The 22,952-nt window shown below is 46.6% G+C and overlaps 6 non-coding genes across 6 annotated transcripts; all 6 read left to right on the forward strand.

The window, feature by feature from the left end:
- Positions 1-2,759: 2,759 nt before the first annotated feature.
- trnac-gca (transfer RNA cysteine (anticodon GCA)) lies at positions 2,760-2,831 on the forward strand. The gene has a single exon. It is a non-coding gene; the product is annotated as a tRNA-Cys (tRNA).
- A 968-nt stretch (positions 2,832-3,799) lies between these two features.
- trnac-gca (transfer RNA cysteine (anticodon GCA)) lies at positions 3,800-3,871 on the forward strand. The gene has a single exon. It is a non-coding gene; the product is annotated as a tRNA-Cys (tRNA).
- A 968-nt stretch (positions 3,872-4,839) lies between these two features.
- Positions 4,840-4,911, forward strand: trnac-gca (transfer RNA cysteine (anticodon GCA)). Its single transcript has one exon. It is a non-coding gene; the product is annotated as a tRNA-Cys (tRNA).
- A 968-nt stretch (positions 4,912-5,879) lies between these two features.
- trnac-gca (transfer RNA cysteine (anticodon GCA)) lies at positions 5,880-5,951 on the forward strand. The gene has a single exon. It is a non-coding gene; the product is annotated as a tRNA-Cys (tRNA).
- Positions 5,952-6,919: 968 nt separating this feature from the next.
- trnac-gca (transfer RNA cysteine (anticodon GCA)) lies at positions 6,920-6,991 on the forward strand. Its single transcript has one exon. It is a non-coding gene; the product is annotated as a tRNA-Cys (tRNA).
- A 15,498-nt stretch (positions 6,992-22,489) lies between these two features.
- Positions 22,490-22,561, forward strand: trnac-gca (transfer RNA cysteine (anticodon GCA)). The gene has a single exon. It is a non-coding gene; the product is annotated as a tRNA-Cys (tRNA).
- The last annotated feature ends 391 nt before the right edge of the window (positions 22,562-22,952 follow it).

Genomic DNA, 22,952 nt, shown 5'->3' on the forward strand with positions numbered 1-22,952 from the left:
ACTAGGTCACTGGAACTTGGAAAAAGATCCTTATATTGATTCTCCTTGCCTATCTTGCCTTTGCATTCAGCGGTCAAATACAAAGGACTGCATCTGACAATCCTCACGTGTCCCAAAGTATTCTGCTCACAACGCACCCAGATTTTAGCACAGGATGTAATCATTCCTTCCATCTGGTGGTTATGGGCCCAGCACCCTTACGCTGAACAGCTCTGCTACTTTCCTGCCCAGGCAGGGTTATGAACACCAAAATATCTTCTCACTGGTTCGTTAAGCTTGTAGTGCACTTGGGAAACTCTGCCAAGAAAGGCTTGGCATCATGGCTGTTTAGGGGAGGCTGTCTTCAGCTTCGACACTCTGCTTCCATGACAAAAGCAATCTAAAGGTAGTCCTATTTCTTATATCCATGTTTCCGCTGTTGAACTTTTCATACTTGATTATGATTGAAACACAGCGCTTCCAAGACATCAATGCTTATGGCGTAAAGCACTTCTGATGCGAATGTGTGTTCCATTCCTACAGACCGAAATGAAAAAGCTTTTGGCGGTGGTTGAAATGATCCCCATTTCATGTCTGGGTTCCTCTCTGTGAAAACAGTTCAGATGCTCTTGACATCGGAAGTGGTGTTATCTTATCGATTGTCTCTTTGGCTTGTTGGTTTTCTAGAATTTCTTCCCAAGCTATGGCAGCAGGGGGTATAGATCAGTGGTAGAGCATTTGACTGCAGATCAAGAGGTCCCCAGTTCAAATCTGGGTGCCCCCTCATATAAGATTGCATTGTTTAGGCCTGTCTTTTCACTGATGTGAGAGAGAAGGTCCTAGCAAGAGAGCTTGGCCTCTTTGTGCTGCCTAGTGTCCGAAAATGAACCGCAAAAGGTTGTTGGGTTTTGTTTTCTTCATTATTAGCAGAGGATGGTTTCGATCCATTGACCTCTGGGTTATGGGCCCAGCACGCTTCCGCTGCGCCACTCTGCTAGCCATACACCCTAGATGGGACTCAAACCCACAATCCCTGGCTTAGGAGGCCAGCGCCTTATCCACTAGGTCACTGGAACTTGGAAAAAGATCCTTATATTGATTCTCCTTGCCTATCTTGCCTTTGCATTCAGCGGTCAAATACAAAGGACTGCATCTGACAATCCTCACGTGTCCCAAAGTATTCTGCTCACAACGCACCCAGATTTTAGCACAGGATGTAATCATTCCTTCCATCTGGTGGTTATGGGCCCAGCACCCTTACGCTGAACAGCTCTGCTACTTTCCTACCCAGGCAGGGTTATAGACACCAAAATATCTTCTCACTGGTTCGTTAAGCTTGTAGTGCACTTGGGAAACTCTGCCAAGAAAGGCTTGGCATCATGGCTGTTTAGGGGAGGCTGTCTTCAGCTTCGACACTCTGCTTCCATGACAAAAGCAATCTAAAGGTAGTCCTATTTCTTATATCAATGCTTCCGCTGTTGAACTTTTCATACTTGATTATGATTGAAACACAGCGCTTCCAAGACATCAATGCTTATGGCGTAAAGCACTTCTGATGCGAATGTGTGTTCCATTCCTACAGACCGAAATGAAAAAGCTTTTGGCGGTGGTTGAAAAGATCCCCATTTCATGTCTGGGTTCCTCTCTGTGAAAACAGTTCAGATGCTCTTGACATCGGAAGTGGTGTTATCTTATCGATTGTCTCCTTGGCTTGTTGGTTTTCTAGAATTTCTTCCCAAGCTATGGCAGCAGGGGGTATAGATCAGTGGTAGAGCATTTGACTGCAGATCAAGAGGTCCCCAGTTCAAATCTGGGTGCCCCCTCATATAAAGATTGCATTGTTTAGGCCTGTCTTTTCACTGATGTGAGAGAGAAGGTCCTAGCAAGAGAGCTTGGCCTCCTTGTGCCCGAAAATGAACCGCACAAGGTTGTTGGGTTTTGTTTTCTTCATTATTAGCAGAGGATGGTTTCAATCCATCGACCTCTGGGTTATGGGCCCAGCACGCTTCCGCTGCGTCACTCTGCTAGGCATACACCCTAGATGGGATCGAACCCACAATCCCTGGCTTAGGAGGCCAGCGCCTTATCCACTAGGTCACTGGAACTTGGAAAAAGATCCTTATATTGATTCTCCTTGCCTATCTTGCCTTTGCATTCAGCGGTCAAATACAAAGGACTGCATCTGACAATCCTCACGTGTCCCAAAGTATTCTGCTCACAACGCACCCAGATTTTAGCACAGGATGTAATCATTCCTTCCATCTGGTGGTCATGGGCCCAGCACCCTTACGCTGAACAGCTCTGCTACTTTCCTGCCCAGGCAGGGTTATGGACACCAAAATATCTTCTCACTGGTTCGTTAAGCTTGTAGTGCACTTGGGAAACGCTGCCAGGAAAGGCTTGGCATCATGGCTGTTTAGGGGAGGCTGTCTTCAGCTTCGACACTCTGCTTCCATGACAAAAGCAATCTAGAGGTAATCCTATTTCTTATATCCATGTTTCCGCTGTTGAACTTTTCATACTTGATTATGATTGAAACACAGCGCTTCCAAGACATCAATGCTTATGGCGTAAAGCACTTCTGATGCGAATGTGTGTTCCATTCCTACAGACCGAAATGAAAAAGCTTTTGGCTGTGGTTGAAAAGATCCCCATTTCATGTCTGGGTTCCTCTCTGTGAAAACAGTTCAGATGCTCTTGACATCGGAAGTGGTGTTATCTTATCGATTGTCTCTTTGGCTTGTTGGTTTTCTAGAATTTCTTCCCAAGCTATGGCAGCAGGGGGTATAGCTCAGTGGTAGAGCATTTGACTGCAGATCAAGAGGTCCCCAGTTCAAATCTGGGTGCCCCCACATATAAAGATTGCATTGTTTAGGCCTGTCTTTTCACTGATGTGCGAGAGAAGGTCCTAGCAAGAGAGCTTGGCCTCCTTGTGCTGCCTAGTGTCCGAAAATGAACCGCAAAAGGTTGTTGGGTTTTGTTTTCTTCATTATTAGCAGAGGATGGTTTCGATCCATCGACCTCTGGGTTATGGGCCCAGCACGCTTCCGCTGCGCCACTCTGCTAGCCATACACCCTAGATGGGACTCGAACCCACAATCCCTGGCTTAGGAGGCCAGTGCCTTATCCACTAGGTCACTGGAACTTGGAAAAAGCTCCTTTTATTGATTCTCCTTGCCTATCTTGCCTTTGCATTCTGCGGTCAAATACAAAGGACTGCATCTGACAATCCTCACGTGTCCCAAAGTATTCTGCTCACAACGCACCCAGATTTTAGCACAGGATGTAATCATTCCTTCCATCTGGTGGTCATGGGCCCAGCACCCTTACGCTGAACAGCTCTGCTACTTTCCTGCCCAGGCAGGGTTATGGACACCAAAATATCTTCTCACTGGTTCGTTAAGCTTGTAGTGCACTTGGGAAACGCTGCCAGGAAAGGCTTGGCATCATGGCTGTTTAGGGGAGGCTGTCTTCAGCTTCGACACTCTGCTTCCATGACAAAAGCAATCTAGAGGTAATCCTATTTCTTATATCCATGTTTCCGCTGTTGAACTTTTCATACTTGATTATGATTGAAACACAGCGCTTCCAAGACATCAATGCTTATGGCGTAAAGCACTTCTGATGCGAATGTGTGTTCCATTCCTACAGACCGAAATGAAAAAGCTTTTGGCTGTGGTTGAAAAGATCCCCATTTCATGTCTGGGTTCCTCTCTGTGAAAACAGTTCAGATGCTCTTGACATCGGAAGTGGTGTTATCTTATCGATTGTCTCTTTGGCTTGTTGGTTTTCTAGAATTTCTTCCCAAGCTATGGCAGCAGGGGGTATAGCTCAGTGGTAGAGCATTTGACTGCAGATCAAGAGGTCCCCAGTTCAAATCTGGGTGCCCCCACATATAAAGATTGCATTGTTTAGGCCTGTCTTTTCACTGATGTGCGAGAGAAGGTCCTAGCAAGAGAGCTTGGCCTCCTTGTGCTGCCTAGTGTCCGAAAATGAACCGCAAAAGGTTGTTGGGTTTTGTTTTCTTCATTATTAGCAGAGGATGGTTTCGATCCATCGACCTCTGGGTTATGGGCCCAGCACGCTTCCGCTGCGCCACTCTGCTAGCCATACACCCTAGATGGGACTCGAACCCACAATCCCTGGCTTAGGAGGCCAGTGCCTTATCCACTAGGTCACTGGAACTTGGAAAAAGCTCCTTATATTGATTCTCCTTGCCTATCTTGCCTTTGCATTCTGCGGTCAAATACAAAGGACTGCATCTGACAATCCTCACGTGTCCCAAAGTATTCTGCTCACAACGCACCCAGATTTTAGCACAGGATGTAATCATTCCTTCCATCTGGTGGTCATGGGCCCAGCACCCTTACGCTGAACAGCTCTGCTACTTTCCTGCCCAGGCAGGGTTATGGACACCAAAATATCTTCTCACTGGTTCGTTAAGCTTGTAGTGCACTTGGGAAACGCTGCCAGGAAAGGCTTGGCATCATGGCTGTTTAGGGGAGGCTGTCTTCAGCTTCGACACTCTGCTTCCATGACAAAAGCAATCTAGAGGTAATCCTATTTCTTATATCCATGTTTCCGCTGTTGAACTTTTCATACTTGATTATGATTGAAACACAGCGCTTCCAAGACATCAATGCTTATGGCGTAAAGCACTTCTGATGCGAATGTGTGTTCCATTCCTACAGACCGAAATGAAAAAGCTTTTGGCGGTGGTTGAAAAGATCCCCATTTCATGTCTGGGTGCCTCTCTGTGAAAACAGTTCAGATGCTCTTGACATCGGAAGTGGTGTTATCTTATCGATTGTCTCTTTGGCTTGTTGGTTTTCTAGAATTTCTTCCCAAGCTATGGCAGCAGGGGGTATAGCTCAGTGGTAGAGCATTTGACTGCAGATCAAGAGGTCCCCAGTTCAAATCTGGGTGCCCCCACATATAAAGATTGCATTGTTTAGGCCTGTCTTTTCACTGATGTGCGAGAGAAGGTCCTAGCAAGAGAGCTTGGCCTCCTTGTGCTGCCTAGTGTCCGAAAATGAACCGCAAAAGGTTGTTGGGTTTTGTTTTCTTCATTATTAGCAGAGGATGGTTTCGATCCATTGACCTCTGGGTTATGGGCCCAGCACGCTTCCGCTGCGCCACTCTGCTAGCCATACACCCTAGATGGGACTCGAACCCACAATCCCTGGCTTAGGAGGCCAGTGCCTTATCCACTAGGTCACTGGAACTTGGAAAAAGCTCCTTATATTGATTCTCCTTGCCTATCTTGCCTTTGCATTCTGCGGTCAAATACAAAGGACTGCATCTGACAATCCTCACGTGTCCCAAAGTATTCTGCTCACAACGCACCCAGATTTTAGCACAGGATGTAATCATTCCTTCCATCTGGTGGTCATGGGCCCAGCACCCTTACGCTGAACAGCTCTGCTACTTTCCTGCCCAGGCAGGGTTATGGACACCAAAATATCTTCTCACTGGTTCGTTAAGCTTGTAGTGCACTTGGGAAACGCTGCCAGGAAAGGCTTGGCATCATGGCTGTTTAGGGGAGGCTGTCTTCAGCTTCGACACTCTGCTTCCATGACAAAAGCAATCTAGAGGTAATCCTATTTCTTATATCCATGTTTCCGCTGTTGAACTTTTCATACTTGATTATGATTGAAACACAGCGCTTCCAAGACATCAATGCTTATGGCGTAAAGCACTTCTGATGCGAATGTGTGTTCCATTCCTACAGACCGAAATGAAAAAGCTTTTGGCGGTGGTTGAAAAGATCCCCATTTCATGTCTGGGTGCCTCTCTGTGAAAACAGTTCAGATGCTCTTGACATCGGAAGTGGTGTTATCTTATCGATTGTCTCTTTGGCTTGTTGGTTTTCTAGAATTTCTTCCCAAGCTATGGCAGCAGGAGGTATAGCTCAGTGGTAGAGCATTTGACTGCAGATCAAGAGGTCCCCAGTTCAAATCTGGGTGCCTCCACATATAAAGATTGCATTGTTTAGGCCTGTCTTTTCACTGATGTGCGAGAGAAGGTCCTAGCAAGAGAGCTTGGCCTCCTTGTGCTGCCTAGTGTCCGAAAATGAACCGCAAAAGGTTGTTGGGTTTTGTTTTCTTCATTATTAGCAGAGGATGGTTTCGATCCATCGACCTCTGGGTTATGGGCCCAGCACGCTTCCGCTGCGCCACTCTGCTAGCCATACACCCTAGATGGGACTCGAACCCACAATCCCTGGCTTAGGAGGCCAGTGCCTTATCCACTAGGTCACTGGAACTTGGAAAAAGCTCCTTATATTGATTCTCCTTGCCTATCTTGCCTTTGCATTCTGCGGTCAAATACAAAGGACTGCATCTGACAATCCTCACGTGTCCCAAAGTATTCTGCTCACAACGCACCCAGATTTTAGCACAGGATGTAATCATTCCTTCCATCTGGTGGTCATGGGCCCAGCACCCTTACGCTGAACAGCTCTGCTACTTTCCTGCCCAGGCAGGGTTATGGACACCAAAATATCTTCTCACTGGTTCGTTAAGCTTGTAGTGCACTTGGGAAACGCTGCCAGGAAAGGCTTGGCATCATGGCTGTTTAGGGGAGGCTGTCTTCAGCTTCGACACTCTGCTTCCATGACAAAAGCAATCTAGAGGTAATCCTATTTCTTATATCCATGTTTCCGCTGTTGAACTTTTCATACTTGATTATGATTGAAACACAGCGCTTCCAAGACATCAATGCTTATGGCGTAAAGCACTTCTGATGCGAATGTGTGTTCCATTCCTACAGACCGAAATGAAAAAGCTTTTGGCGGTGGTTGAAAAGATCCCCATTTCATGTCTGGGTGCCTCTCTGTGAAAACAGTTCAGATGCTCTTGACATCGGAAGTGGTGTTATCTTATCGATTGTCTCTTTGGCTTGTTGGTTTTCTAGAATTTCTTCCCAAGCTATGGCAGCAGGGGGTATAGCTCAGTGGTAGAGCATTTGACTGCAGATCAAGAGGTCCCCAGTTCAAATCTGGGTGCCCCCACATATAAAGATTGCATTGTTTAGGCCTGTCTTTTCACTGATGTGCGAGAGAAGGTCCTAGCAAGAGAGCTTGGCCTCCTTGTGCTGCCTAGTGTCCGAAAATGAACCGCAAAAGGTTGTTGGGTTTTGTTTTCTTCATTATTAGCAGAGGATGGTTTCGATCCATCGACCTCTGGGTTATGGGCCCAGCACGCTTCCGCTGCGCCACTCTGCTAGCCATACACCCTAGATGGGACTCGAACCCACAATCCCTGGCTTAGGAGGCCAGTGCCTTATCCACTAGGTCACTGGAACTTGGAAAAAGCTCCTTTTATTGATTCTCCTTGCCTATCTTGCCTTTGCATTCTGCGGTCAAATACAAAGGACTGCATCTGACAATCCTCACGTGTCCCAAAGTATTCTGCTCACAACGCACCCAGATTTTAGCACAGGATGTAATCATTCCTTCCATCTGGTGGTCATGGGCCCAGCACCCTTACGCTGAACAGCTCTGCTACTTTCCTGCCCAGGCAGGGTTATGGACACCAAAATATCTTCTCACTGGTTCGTTAAGCTTGTAGTGCACTTGGGAAACGCTGCCAGGAAAGGCTTGGCATCATGGCTGTTTAGGGGAGGCTGTCTTCAGCTTCGACACTCTGCTTCCATGACAAAAGCAATCTAGAGGTAATCCTATTTCTTATATCCATGTTTCCGCTGTTGAACTTTTCATACTTGATTATGATTGAAACACAGCGCTTCCAAGACATCAATGCTTATGGCGTAAAGCACTTCTGATGCGAATGTGTGTTCCATTCCTACAGACCGAAATGAAAAAGCTTTTGGCTGTGGTTGAAAAGATCCCCATTTCATGTCTGGGTTCCTCTCTGTGAAAACAGTTCAGATGCTCTTGACATCGGAAGTGGTGTTATCTTATCGATTGTCTCTTTGGCTTGTTGGTTTTCTAGAATTTCTTCCCAAGCTATGGCAGCAGGGGGTATAGATCAGTGGTAGAGCATTTGACTGCAGATCAAGAGGTCCCCAGTTCAAATCTGGGTGCCCCCTCATATAAGATTGCATTGTTTAGGCCTGTCTTTTCACTGATGTGAGAGAGAAGGTCCTAGCAAGAGAGCTTGGCCTCTTTGTGCTGCCTAGTGTCCGAAAATGAACCGCACAAGGTTGTTGGGTTTTGTTTTCTTCATTATTAGAGAGGATGGTTTCGATCCATCGACCTCTGGGTTATGGGCCCAGCACGCTTCCGCTGCGCCACTCTGCTAGCCATACACCCTAGATGGGACTCGAACCCACAATCCCTGGCTTAGGAGGCCAGCGCCTTATCCACTAGGTCACTGGAACTTGGAAAAAGATCCTTATATTGATTCTCCTTGCCTATCTTGCCTTTGCATTCAGCGGTCAAATACAAAGGACTGCATCTGACAATCCTCACGTGTCCCAAAGTATTCTGCTCACAACGCACCCAGATTTTAGCACAGGATGTAATCATTCCTTCCATCTGGTGGTTATGGGCCCAGCACCCTTACGCTGAACAGCTCTGCTACTTTCCTGCCCAGGCAGGGTTATGGACACCAAAATATCTTCTCACTGGTTCGTTAAGCTTGTAGTGCACTTGGGAAACTCTGCCAAGAAAGGCTTGGCATCATGGCTGTTTAGGGGAGGCTGTCTTCAGCTTCGACACTCTGCTTCCATGACAAAAGCAATCTAAAGGTAGTCCTATTTCTTATATCCATGTTTCCGCTGTTGAACTTTTCATACTTGATTATGATTGAAACACAGCGCTTCCAAGACATCAATGCTTATGGCGTAAAGCACTTCTGATGCGAATGTGTGTTCCATTCCTACAGACCGAAATGAAAAAGCTTTTGGCGGTGGTTGAAAAGATACCCATTTCATGTCTGGGTTCCTCTCTGTGAAAACAGTTCAGATGCTCTTGACATCGGAAGTGGTGTTATCTTATCGATTGTCTCTTTGGCTTGTTGGTTTTCTAGAATTTCTTCCCAAGCTATGGCAGCAGGGGGTATAGATCAGTGGTAGAGCATTTGACTGCAGATCAAGAGGTCCCCAGTTCAAATCTGGGTGCCCCCTCATATAAGATTGCATTGTTTAGGCCTGTCTTTTCACTGATGTGAGAGAGAAGGTCCTAGCAAGAGAGCTTGGCCTCTTTGTGCTGCCTAGTGTCCGAAAATGAACCGCACAAGGTTGTTGGGTTTTGTTTTCTTCATTATTAGCAGAGGATGGTTTCGATCCATCGACCTCTGGGTTATGGGCCCAGCACGCTTCCGCTGCGCCACTCTGCTAGCCATACACCCTAGATGGGACTCGAACCCACAATCCCTGGCTTAGGAGGCCAGTGCCTTATCCACTAGGTCACTGGAACTTGGAAAAAGCTCCTTTTATTGATTCTCCTTGCCTATCTTGCCTTTGCATTCTGCGGTCATATACAAAGGACTGCATCTGACAATCCTCACGTGTCCCAAAGTATTCTGCTCACAACGCACCCAGATTTTAGCACAGGATGTAATCATTCCTTCCATCTGGTGGTCATGGGCCCAGCACCCTTACGCTGAACAGCTCTGCTACTTTCCTGCCCAGGCAGGGTTATGGACACCAAAATATCTTCTCACTGGTTCGTTAAGCTTGTAGTGCACTTGGGAAACTCTGCCAAGAAAGGCTTGGCATCATGGCTGTTTAGGGGAGGCTGTCTTCAGCTTCGACACTCTGCTTCCATGACAAAAGCAATCTAAAGGTAGTCCTATTTCTTATATCCATGTTTCCGCTGTTGAACTTTTCATACTTGATTATGATTGAAACACAGCGCTTCCAAGACATCAATGCTTATGGCGTAAAGCACTTCTGATGCGAATGTGTGTTCCATTCCTACAGACCGAAATGAAAAAGCTTTTGGCTGTGGTTGAAAAGATCCCCATTTCATGTCTGGGTTCCTCTCTGTGAAAACAGTTCAGATGCTCTTGACATCGGAAGTGGTGTTATCTTATGGATTGTCTCTTTGGCTTGTTGGTTTTCTAGAATTTCTTCCCAAGCTATGGCAGCAGGGGGTATAGATCAGTGTTAGAGCATTTGACTGCAGATCAAGAGGTCCCCAGTTCAAATCTGGGTGCCCCCTCATATAAAGATTGCATTGGTTAGGCCTGTCTTTTCACTGATGTGAGAGAGAAGGTCCTAGCAAGAGAGCTTGGCCTCCTTGTGCTGCCTAGTGTCCGAAAATGAACCGCACAAGGTTGTTGGGTTTTGTTTTCTTCATTATTAGCAGAGGATGGTTTCGATCCATCGACCTCTGGGTTATGGGCCCAGCACGCTTCCGCTGCGCCACTCTGCTAGCCATACAACCTAGATGGGACTCGAACCCACAATCCCTGGCTTAGGAGGCCAGCGCCTTATCCACTAGGTCACTGGAACTTGGAAAAAGATCCTTATATTGATTCTCCTTGCCTATCTTGCCTTTGCATTCAGCGGTCAAATACAAAGGACTGCATCTGACAATCCTCACGTGTCCCAAAGTATTCTGCTCACAACGCACCCAGATTTTAGCACAGGATGTAATCATTCCTTCCATCTGGTGGTTATGGGCCCAGCACCCTTACGCTGAACAGCTCTGCTACTTTCCTGCCCAGGCAGGGTTATGGACACCAAAATATCTTCTCACTGGTTCGTTAAGCTTGTAGTGCACTTGGGAAACTCTGCCAAGAAAGGCTTGGCATCATGGCTGTTTAGGGGAGGCTGTCTTCAGCTTCGACACTCTGCTTCCATGACAAAAGCAATCTAAAGGTAGTCCTATTTCTTATATCCATGTTTCCGCTGTTGAACTTTTCATACTTGATTATGATTGAAACACAGCGCTTCCAAGACATCAATGCTTATGGCGTAAAGCACTTCTGATGCGAATGTGTGTTCCATTCCTACAGACCGAAATGAAAAAGCTTTTGGCGGTGGTTGAAAAGATACCCATTTCATGTCTGGGTTCCTCTCTGTGAAAACAGTTCAGATGCTCTTGACATCGGAAGTGGTGTTATCTTATCGATTGTCTCTTTGGCTTGTTGGTTTTCTAGAATTTCTTCCCAAGCTATGGCAGCAGGGGGTATAGATCAGTGTTAGAGCATTTGACTGCAGATCAAGAGGTCCCCAGTTCAAATCTGGGTGCCCCCTCATATAAGATTGCATTGTTTAGGCCTGTCTTTTCACTGATGTGAGAGAGAAGGTCCTAGCAAGAGAGCTTGGCCTCTTTGTGCTGCCTAGTGTCCGAAAATGAACCGCACAAGGTTGTTGGGTTTTGTTTTCTTCATTATTAGCAGAGGATGGTTTCGATCCATCGACCTCTGGGTTATGGGCCCAGCACGCTTCCGCTGCGCCACTCTGCTAGCCATACACCCTAGATGGGACTCGAACCCACAATCCCTGGCTTAGGAGGCCAGCGCCTTATCCACTAGGTCACTGGAACTTGGAAAAAGATCCTTATATTGATTCTCCTTGCCTATCTTGCCTTTGCATTCAGCGGTCAAATACAAAGGACTGCATCTGACAATCCTCACGTGTCCCAAAGTATTCTGCTCACAACGCACCCAGATTTTAGCACAGGATGTAATCATTCCTTCCATCTGGTGGTTATGGGCCCAGCACCCTTACGCTGAACAGCTCTGCTACTTTCCTGCCCAGGCAGGGTTATGGACACCAAAATATCTTCTCACTGGTTCGTTAAGCTTGTAGTGCACTTGGGAAACTCTGCCAAGAAAGGCTTGGCATCATGGCTGTTTAGGGGAGGCTGTCTTCAGCTTCGACACTCTGCTTCCATGACAAAAGCAATCTAAAGGTAGTCCTATTTCTTATATCCATGTTTCCGCTGTTGAACTTTTCATACTTGATTATGATTGAAACACAGCGCTTCCAAGACATCAATGCTTATGGCGTAAAGCACTTCTGATGCGAATGTGTGTTCCATTCCTACAGACCGAAATGAAAAAGCTTTTGGCGGTGGTTGAAAAGATACCCATTTCATGTCTGGGTTCCTCTCTGTGAAAACAGTTCAGATGCTCTTGACATCGGAAGTGGTGTTATCTTATCGATTGTCTCTTTGGCTTGTTGGTTTTCTAGAATTTCTTCCCAAGATATGGCAGCAGGGGGTATAGATCAGTGGTAGAGTATTTGACTGCAGATCAAGAGGTCCCCAGTTCAAATCTGGGTGCCCCCTCATATAAGATTGCATTGTTTAGGCCTGTCTTTTCACTGATGTGAGAGAGAAGGTCCTAGCAAGAGAGCTTGGCCTCTTTGTGCTGCCTAGTGTCCGAAAATGAACCGCACAAGGTTGTTGGGTTTTGTTTTCTTCATTATTAGCAGAGGATGGTTTCGATCCATCGACCTCTGGGTTATGGGCCCAGCACGCGTCCGCTGCGCCACTCTGCTAGCCATACACCCTAGATGGGACTCAAACCCACAATCCCTGGCTTAGGAGGCCAGCGCCTTATCCACTAGGTCACTGGAACTTGGAAAAAGATCCTTATATTGATTCTCCTTGCCTATCTTGCCTTTGCATTCAGCGGTCAAATACAAAGGACTGCATCTGACAATCCTCACGTGTCCCAAAGTATTCTGCTCACAACGCACCCAGATTTTAGCACAGGATGTAATCATTCCTTCCATCTGGTGGTTATGGGCCCAGCACCCTTACGCTGAACAGCTCTGCTACTTTCCTGCCCAGGCAGGGTTATGGACACCAAAATATCTTCTCACTGGTTCGTTAAGCTTGTAGTGCACTTGGGAAACTCTGCCAAGAAAGGCTTGGCATCATGGCTGTTTAGGGGAGGCTGTCTTCAGCTTCGACACTCTGCTTCCATGACAAAAGCAATCTAAAGGTAGTCCTATTTCTTATATCCATGTTTCCGCTGTTGAACTTTTCATACTTGATTATGATTGAAACACAGCGCTTCCAAGACATCAATGCTTATGGCGTAAAGCACTTCTGATGCGAATGTGTGTTCCATTCCTACAGACCGAAATGAAAAAGCTTTTGGCGGTGGTTGAAAAGATACCCATTTCATGTCTGGGTTCCTCTCTGTGAAAACAGTTCAGATGCTCTTGACATCGGAAGTGGTGTTATCTTATCGATTGTCTCTTTGGCTTGTTGGTTTTCTAGAATTTCTTCCCAAGCTATGGCAGCAGGGGGTATAGATCAGTGTTAGAGCATTTGACTGCAGATCAAGAGGTCCCCAGTTCAAATCTGGGTGCCCCCTCATATAAGATTGCATTGTTTAGGCCTGTCTTTTCACTGATGTGAGAGAGAAGGTCCTAGCAAGAGAGCTTGGCCTCTTTGTGCTGCCTAGTGTCCGAAAATGAACCGCACAAGGTTGTTGGGTTTTGTTTTCTTCATTATTAGCAGAGGATGGTTTCGATCCATCGACCTCTGGGTTATGGGCCCAGCACGCTTCCGCTGCGCCACTCTGCTAGCCATACACCCTAGATGGGACTCGAACCCACAATCCCTGGCTTAGGAGGCCAGCGCCTTATCCACTAGGTCACTGGAACTTGGAAAAAGATCCTTATATTGATTCTCCTTGCCTATCTTGCCTTTGCATTCAGCGGTCAAATACAAAGGACTGCATCTGACAATCCTCACGTGTCCCAAAGTATTCTGCTCACAACGCACCCAGATTTTAGCACAGGATGTAATCATTCCTTCCATCTGGTGGTTATGGGCCCAGCACCCTTACGCTGAACAGCTCTGCTACTTTCCTGCCCAGGCAGGGTTATGGACACCAAAATATCTTCTCACTGGTTCGTTAAGCTTGTAGTGCACTTGGGAAACTCTGCCAAGAAAGGCTTGGCATCATGGCTGTTTAGGGGAGGCTGTCTTCAGCTTCGACACTCTGCTTCCATGACAAAAGCAATCTAAAGGTAGTCCTATTTCTTATATCCATGTTTCCGCTGTTGAACTTTTCATACTTGATTATGATTGAAACACAGCGCTTCCAAGACATCAATGCTTATGGCGTAAAGCACTTCTGATGCGAATGTGTGTTCCATTCCTACAGACCGAAATGAAAAAGCTTTTGGCGGTGGTTGAAAAGATACCCATTTCATGTCTGGGTTCCTCTCTGTGAAAACAGTTCAGATGCTCTTGACATCGGAAGTGGTGTTATCTTATCGATTGTCTCTTTGGCTTGTTGGTTTTCTAGAATTTCTTCCCAAGCTATGGCAGCAGGGGGTATAGATCAGTGGTAGAGCATTTGACTGCAGATCAAGAGGTCCCCAGTTCAAATCTGGGTGCCCCCTCATATAAGATTGCATTGTTTAGGCCTGTCTTTTCACTGATGTGAGAGAGAAGGTCCTAGCAAGAGAGCTTGGCCTCTTTGTGCTGCCTAGTGTCCGAAAATGAACCGCACAAGGTTGTTGGGTTTTGTTTTCTTCATTATTAGCAGAGGATGGTTTCGATCCATCGACCTCTGGGTTATGGGCCCAGCACGCTTCCGCTGCGCCACTCTGCTAGCCATACACCCTAGATGGGACTCGAACCCACAATCCCTGGCTTAGGAGGCCAGCGCCTTGTCCACTAGGTCACTGGAACTTGGAAAAAGATCCTTATATTGATTCTCCTTGCCTATCTTGCCTTTGCATTCAGCGGTCAAATACAAAGGACTGCATCTGACAATCCTCACGTGTCCCAAAGTATTCTGCTCACAACGCACCCAGATTTTAGCACAGGATGTAATCATTCCTTCCATCTGGTGGTTATGGGCCCAGCACCCTTACGCTGAACAGCTCTGCTACTTTCCTGCCCAGGCAGGGTTATGGACACCAAAATATCTTCTCACTGGTTCGTTAAGCTTGTAGTGCACTTGGGAAACTCTGCCAAGAAAGGCTTGGCATCATGGCTGTTTAGGGGAGGCTGTCTTCAGCTTCGACACTCTGCTTCCATGACAAAAGCAATCTAAAGGTAGTCCTATTTCTTATATCCATGTTTCCGCTGTTGAACTTTTCATACTTGATTATGATTGAAACACAGCGCTTCCAAGACATCAATGCTTATGGCGTAAAGCACTTCTGATGCGAATGTGTGTTCCATTCCTACAGACCGAAATGAAAAAGCTTTTGGCTGTGGTTGAAAAGATCCCCATTTCATGTCTGGGTTCCTCTCTGTGAAAACAGTTCAGATGCTCTTGACATCGGAAGTGGTGTTATCTTATCGATTGTCTCTTTGGCTTGTTGGTTTTCTAGAATTTCTTCCCAAGCTATGGCAGCAGGGGGTATAGATAAGTGGTAGAGCATTTGACTGCAGATCAAGAGGTCCCCAGTTCAAATCTGGGTGCCCCCTCATATAAAGATTGCATTGTTTAGGCCTGTCTTTTCACTGATGTGAGAGAGAAGGTCCTAGCAAGAGAGCTTGGCCTCCTTGTGCTGCCTAGTGTCCGAAAATGAACCGCACAAGGTTGTTGGGTTTTGTTTTCTTCATTATTAGCAGAGGATGGTTTCGATCCATCGACCTCTGGGTTATGGGCCCAGCACGCTTCCGCTGCGCCACTCTGCTAGCCATACACCCTAGATGGGACTTGAACCCACAATCCCTGGCTTAGGAGGCCAGCGCCTTATCCACTAGGTCACTGGAACTTGGAAAAAGCTCCTTATATTGATTCTCCTTGCCTATCTTGCCTTTGCATTCAGCGGTCAAATACAAAGGACTGCATCTGACAATCCTCACGTGTCCCAAAGTATTCTGCTCACAACGCACCCAGATTTTAGCACAGGATGTAATCATTCCTTCCATCTGCTGGTCATGGGCCCAGCACCCTTACGCTGAACAGCTCTGCTACTTTCCTGCCCAGGCAGGGTTATGGACACCAAAATATCTTCTCACTGGTTCGTTAAGCTTGTAGTGCACTTGGGAAACGCTGCCAGGAAAGGCTTGGCATCATGGCTGTTTAGGGGAGGCTGTCTTCAGCTTCGACACTCTGCTTCCATGACAAAAGCAATCTAGAGGTAATCCTATTTCTTATATCCATGTTTCCGCTGTTGAACTTTTCATACTTGATTATGATTGAAACACAGCGCTTCCAAGACATCAATGCTTATGGCGTAAAGCACTTCTGATGCGAATGTGTGTTCCATTCCTACAGACCGAAATGAAAAAGCTTTTGGCGGTGGTTGAAAAGATCCCCATTTCATGTCTGGGTTCCTCTCTGTGAAAACAGTTCAGATGCTCTTGACATCGGAAGTGGTGTTATCTTATCGATTGTCTCTTTGGCTTGTTGGTTTTCTAAAATTTCTTCCCAAGCTATGGCAGCAGGGGGTATAGATCAGTGGTAGAGCATTTGACTGCAGATCAAGAGGTCCCCAGTTCAAATCTGGGTGCCCCCTCATATAAAGATTGCATTGTTTAGGCCTGTCTTTTCACTGATGTGAGAGAGAAGGTCCTAGCAAGAGAGCTTGGCCTCCTTGTGCCCGAAAATGAACCGCACAAGGTTGTTGGGTTTTGTTTTCTTCATTATTAGCAGAGGATGGTTTCAATCCATCGACCTCTGGGTTATGGGCCCAGCACGCTTCCGCTGCGCCACTCTGCTAGGCATACACCCTAGATGGGACTCGAACCCACAATCCCTGGCTTAGGAGGCCAGCGCCTTATCTACTAGGTCACTGGAACTTGGAAAAAGATCCTTATATTGATTCTCCTTGCCTATCTTGCCTTTGCATTCAGCGGTCAAATACAAAGGACTGCATCTGACAATCCTCACGTGTCCCAAAGTATTCTGCTCACAACGCACCCAGATTTTAGCACAGGATGTAATCATTCCTTCCATCTGGTGGTCATGGGCCCAGCACCCTTACGCTGAACAGCTCTGCTACTTTCCTGCCCAGGCAGGGTTATGGACACCAAAATATCTTCTCACTGGTTCGTTAAGCTTGTAGTGCACTTGGGAAACGCTGCCAGGAAAGGCTTGGCATCATGGCTGTTTAGGGGAGGCTGTCTTCAGCTTCGACACTCTGCTTCCATGACAAAAGCAATCTAGAGGTAATCCTATTTCTTATATCCATGTTTCCGCTGTTGAACTTTTCATACTTGATTATGATTGAAACACAGCGCTTCCAAGACATCAATGCTTATGGCGTAAAGCACTTCTGATGCGAATGTGTGTTCCATTCCTACAGACCGAAATGAAAAAGCTTTTGGCGGTGGTTGAAAAGATCCCCATTTCATGTCTGGGTTCCTCTCTGTGAAAACAGTTCAGATGCTCTTGACATCGGAAGTGGTGTTATCTTATCGATTGTCTCTTTGGCTTGTTGGTTTTCTAGAATTTCTTCCCAAGCTGTGGCAGCAAGGGGTATGGATCAGTGGTAGAGCATTTGACTGCAGATCAAGAGGTCCCCAGTTCAAATCTGGGTGCCCCCTCATATAAGATTGCATTGTTTAGGCCTGTCTTTTCACTGATGTGAGAGAGAAGGTCCTAGCAAGAGAGCTTGGCCTCTTTATGCTGCCTAGTGTCCGAAAATGAACCGCACAAGGTTGTTGGGTTTTGTTTTCTTCATTATTAGCAGAGGATGGTTTCGATCCATTGACCTCTGGGTTATGGGCCCAGCACGCTTCCGCTGCGCCACTCTGCTAGCCATACACCCTAGATGGGACTTGAACCCACAATCCCTGGCTTAGGAGGCCAGCGCCTTATCCACTAGGTCACTGGAACTTGGAAAAAGATCCTTATATTGATTCTCCTTGCCTATCTTGCCTTTGCATTCAGCGGTCAAATACAAAGGACTGCATCTGACAATCCTCACGTGTCCCAAAGTATTCTGCTCACAACGCACCCAGATTTTAGCACAGGATGTAATCATTCCTTCCATCTGGTGGTTATGGGCCCAGCACCCTTACGCTGAACAGCTCTGCTACTTTCCTGCCCAGGCAGGGTTATGAACACCAAAATATCTTCTCACTGGTTCGTTAAGCTTGTAGTGCACTTGGGAAACTCTGCCAAGAAAGGCTTGGCATCATGGCTGTTTAGGGGAGGCTGTCTTCAGCTTCGACACTCTGCTTCCATGACAAAAGCAATCTAAAGGTAGTCCTATTTCTTATATCCATGTTTCCGCTGTTGAACTTTTCATACTTGATTATGATTGAAACACAGCGCTTCCAAGACATCAATGCTTATGGCGTAAAGCACTTCTGATGCGAATGTGTGTTCCATTCCTACAGACCGAAATGAAAAAGCTTTTGGCGGTGGTTGAAATGATCCCCATTTCATGTCTGGGTTCCTCTCTGTGAAAACAGTTCAGATGCTCTTGACATCGGAAGTGGTGTTATCTTATCGATTGTCTCTTTGGCTTGTTGGTTTTCTAGAATTTCTTCCCAAGCTATGGCAGCAGGGGGTATAGATCAGTGGTAGAGCATTTGACTGCAGATCAAGAGGTCCCCAGTTCAAATCTGGGTGCCCCCTCATATAAGATTGCATTGTTTAGGCCTGTCTTTTCACTGATGTGAGAGAGAAGGTCCTAGCAAGAGAGCTTGGCCTCTTTGTGCTGCCTAGTGTCCGAAAATGAACCGCAAAAGGTTGTTGGGTTTTGTCTTCTTCATTATTAGCAGAGGATGGTTTCGATCCATTGACCTCTGGGTTATGGGCCCAGCACGCTTCCGCTGCGCCACTCTGCTAGCCATACACCCTAGATGGGACTCAAACCCACAATCCCTGGCTTAGGAGGCCAGCGCCTTATCCACTAGGTCACTGGAACTTGGAAAAAGATCCTTATATTGATTCTCCTTGCCTATCTTGCCTTTGCATTCAGCGGTCAAATACAAAGGACTGCATCTGACAATCCTCACGTGTCCCAAAGTATTCTGCTCACAACGCACCCAGATTTTAGCACAGGATGTAATCATTCCTTCCATCTGGTGGTTATGGGCCCAGCACCCTTACGCTGAACAGCTCTGCTACTTTCCTGCCCAGGCAGGGTTATGGACACCAAAATATCTTCTCACTGGTTCGTTAAGCTTGTAGTGCACTTGGGAAACTCTGCCAAGAAAGGCTTGGCATCATGGCTGTTTAGGGGAGGCTGTCTTCAGCTTCGACACTCTGCTTCCATGACAAAAGCAATCTAAAGGTAGTCCTATTTCTTATATCCATGTTTCCGCTGTTGAACTTTTCATACTTGATTATGATTGAAACACAGCGCTTCCAAGACATCAATGCTTATGGCGTAAAGCACTTCTGATGCGAATGTGTGTTCCATTCCTACAGACCGAAATGAAAAAGCTTTTGGCTGTGGTTGAAAAGATCCCCATTTCATGTCTGGGTTCCTCTCTGTGAAAACAGTTCAGATGCTCTTGACATCGGAAGTGGTGTTATCTTATCGATTGTCTCTTTGGCTTGTTGGTTTTCTAGAATTTCTTCCCAAGCTATGGCAGCAGGGGGTATAGATCAGTGGTAGAGCATTTGACTGCAGATCAAGAGGTCCCCAGTTCAAATCTGGGTGCCCCCTCATATAAAGATTGCATTGTTTAGGCCTGTCTTTTCACTGATGTGAGAGAGAAGGTCCTAGCCAGAGAGCTTGGCCTCCTTGTGCTGCCTAGTGTCCGAAAATGAACCGCACAAGGTTGTTGGGTTTTGTTTTCTTCATTATTAGCAGAGGATAGTTTCGATCCATCGACCTCTGGGTTATGGGCCCAGCACGCTTCCGCTGCGCCACTCTGCTAGCCATACACCCTAGATGGGACTCGAACCCACAATCCCTGGCTTAGGAGGCCAGCGCCTTATCCACTAGGTCACTGGAACTTGGAAAAAGATCCTTATATTGATTCTCCTTGCCTATCTTGCCTTTGCATTCAGCGGTCAAATACAAAGGACTGCATCTGACAATCCTCACGTGTCCCAAAGTATTCTGCTCACAACGCACCCAGATTTTAGCACAGGATGTAATCATTCCTTCCATCTGGTGGTTATGGGCCCAGCACCCTTACGCTGAACAGCTCTGCTACTTTCCTACCCAGGCAGGGTTATAGACACCAAAATATCTTCTCACTGGTTCGTTAAGCTTGTAGTGCACTTGGGAAACTCTGCCAAGAAAGGCTTGGCATCATGGCTGTTTAGGGGAGGCTGTCTTCAGCTTCGACACTCTGCTTCCATGACAAAAGCAATCTAAAGGTAGTCCTATTTCTTATATCAATGCTTCCGCTGTTGAACTTTTCATACTTGATTATGATTGAAACACAGCGCTTCCAAGACATCAATGCTTATGGCGTAAAGCACTTCTGATGCGAATGTGTGTTCCATTCCTACAGACCGAAATGAAAAAGCTTTTGGCGGTGGTTGAAAAGATCCCCATTTCATGTCTGGGTTCCTCTCTGTGAAAACAGTTCAGATGCTCTTGACATCGGAAGTGGTGTTATCTTATCGATTGTCTCCTTGGCTTGTTGGTTTTCTAGAATTTCTTCCCAAGCTATGGCAGCAGGGGGTATAGATCAGTGGTAGAGCATTTGACTGCAGATCAAGAGGTCCCCAGTTCAAATCTGGGTGCCCCCTCATATAAAGATTGCATTGTTTAGGCCTGTCTTTTCACTGATGTGAGAGAGAAGGTCCTAGCAAGAGAGCTTGGCCTCCTTGTGCCCGAAAATGAACCGCACAAGGTTGTTGGGTTTTGTTTTCTTCATTATTAGCAGAGGATGGTTTCAATCCATCGACCTCTGGGTTATGGGCCCAGCACGCTTCCGCTGCGTCACTCTGCTAGGCATACACCCTAGATGGGATCGAACCCACAATCCCTGGCTTAGGAGGCCAGCGCCTTATCCACTAGGTCACTGGAACTTGGAAAAAGATCCTTATATTGATTCTCCTTGCCTATCTTGCCTTTGCATTCAGCGGTCAAATACAAAGGACTGCATCTGACAATCCTCACGTGTCCCAAAGTATTCTGCTCACAACGCACCCAGATTTTAGCACAGGATGTAATCATTCCTTCCATCTGGTGGTTATGGGCCCAGCACCCTTACGCTGAACAGCTCTGCTACTTTCCTACCCAGGCAGGGTTATAGACACCAAAATATCTTCTCACTGGTTCGTTAAGCTTGTAGTGCACTTGGGAAACTCTGCCAAGAAAGGCTTGGCATCATGGCTGTTTAGGGGAGGCTGTCTTCAGCTTCGACACTCTGCTTCCATGACAAAAGCAATCTAAAGGTAGTCCTATTTCTTATATCAATGCTTCCGCTGTTGAACTTTTCATACTTGATTATGATTGAAACACAGCGCTTCCAAGACATCAATGCTTATGGCGTAAAGCACTTCTGATGCGAATGTGTGTTCCATTCCTACAGACCGAAATGAAAAAGCTTTTGGCGGTGGTTGAAAAGATCCCCATTTCATGTCTGGGTGCCTCTCTGTGAAAACAGTTCAGATGCTCTTGACATCGGAAGTGGTGTTATCTTATCGATTGTCTCTTTGGCTTGTTGGTTTTCTAGAATTTCTTCCCAAGCTATGGCAGCAGGGGTTATAGCTCAGTGGTAGAGCATTTGACTGCAGATCAAGAGGTCCCCAGTTCAAATCTGGGTGCCCCCTCATTTAAAGATTGCATTGTTTAGTACTGTCTTTTCACTGATGTGAGAGAGAAGGTCCTAGCAAGAGAGCTTGGCCTCCTTGTGCTGCCTAGTATCCGAAAATGAACCGCACAAGGTTGTTGGGTTTTGTTTTCTTCATTATTAGCAGAGGATGGTTTCGATCCATCGACCTCTGGGTTATGGGCCCAGCACGCTTCCGCTGCGCCACTCTGCTAGCCATGCACCCTAGATGGGACTCGAACCCACAATCCCAGGCTTAGGAGGCCAGTGCCTTATCCACTAGGTCACTGGAACTTGGAAAAAGCTCCTTATATTGATTCTCCTTGCCTATCTTGCCTTTGCATTCTGCGGTCAAATACAAAGGACTGCATCTGACAATCCTCACGTGTCCCAAAGTATTCTGCTCACAACGCACCCAGATTTTAGCACAGGATGTAATCATTCCTTCCATCTGGTGGTCATGGGCCCAGCACCCTTACGCTGAACAGCTCTGCTACTTTCCTGCCCAGGCAGGGTTATGGACACCAAAATATCTTCTCACTGGTTCGTTAAGCTTGTAGTGCACTTGGGAAACGCTGCCAGGAAAGGCTTGGCATCATGGCTGTTTAGGGGAGGCTGTCTTCAGCTTTGACACTCTGCTTCCATGACAAAAGCAATCTAGAGGTAGTCCTATTTCTTATATCCATGTTTCCGCTGTTGAACTTTTCATACTTGATTATGATTGAAACACAGCGCTTCCAAGACATCAATGCTTATGGCGTAAAGCACTTCTGATGCGAATGTGTGTTCCATTCCTACAGACCGAAATGAAAAAGCTTTTGGCGGTGGTTGAAAAGATCCCCATTTCATGTCTGGGTGCCTCTCTGTGAAAACAGTTCAGATGCTCTTGACATCGGAAGTGGTGTTATCTTATGGATTGTCTCTTTGGCTTGTTGGTTTTCTAGAATTTCTTCCCAAGCTATGGCAGCAGGGGGTATAGCTCAGTGGTAGAGCATTTGACTGCAGATCAAGAGGTCCCCAGTTCAAATCTGGGTGCCCCCTCATTTAAAGATTGCATTGTTTAGGCCTGTCTTTTCACTGATGTGAGAGAGAAGGTCCTAGCAAGAGAGCTTGGCCTCCTTGTGCTGCCTAGTATCCGAAAATGAACCGCACAAGGTTGTTGGGTTTTGTTTTCTTCATTATTAGCAGAGGATGGTTTCGATCCATCGACCTCTGGGTTATGGGCCCAGCACGCTTCCGCTGCGCCACTCTGCTAGCCATGCACCCTAGATGGGACTCGAACCCACAATCCCAGGCTTAGGAGGCCAGTGCCTTATCCACTAGGTCACTGGAACTTGGAAAAAGCTCCTTATATTGATTCTCCTTGCCTATCTTGCCTTTGCATTCTGCGGTCAAATACAAAGGACTGCATCTGACAATCCTCACGTGTCCC

Source organism: Hoplias malabaricus, chromosome 6 (genome assembly GCF_029633855.1).
Source record: "Hoplias malabaricus isolate fHopMal1 chromosome 6, fHopMal1.hap1, whole genome shotgun sequence".
Taxonomy (NCBI): Eukaryota; Metazoa; Chordata; class Actinopteri; order Characiformes; family Erythrinidae; genus Hoplias; species Hoplias malabaricus.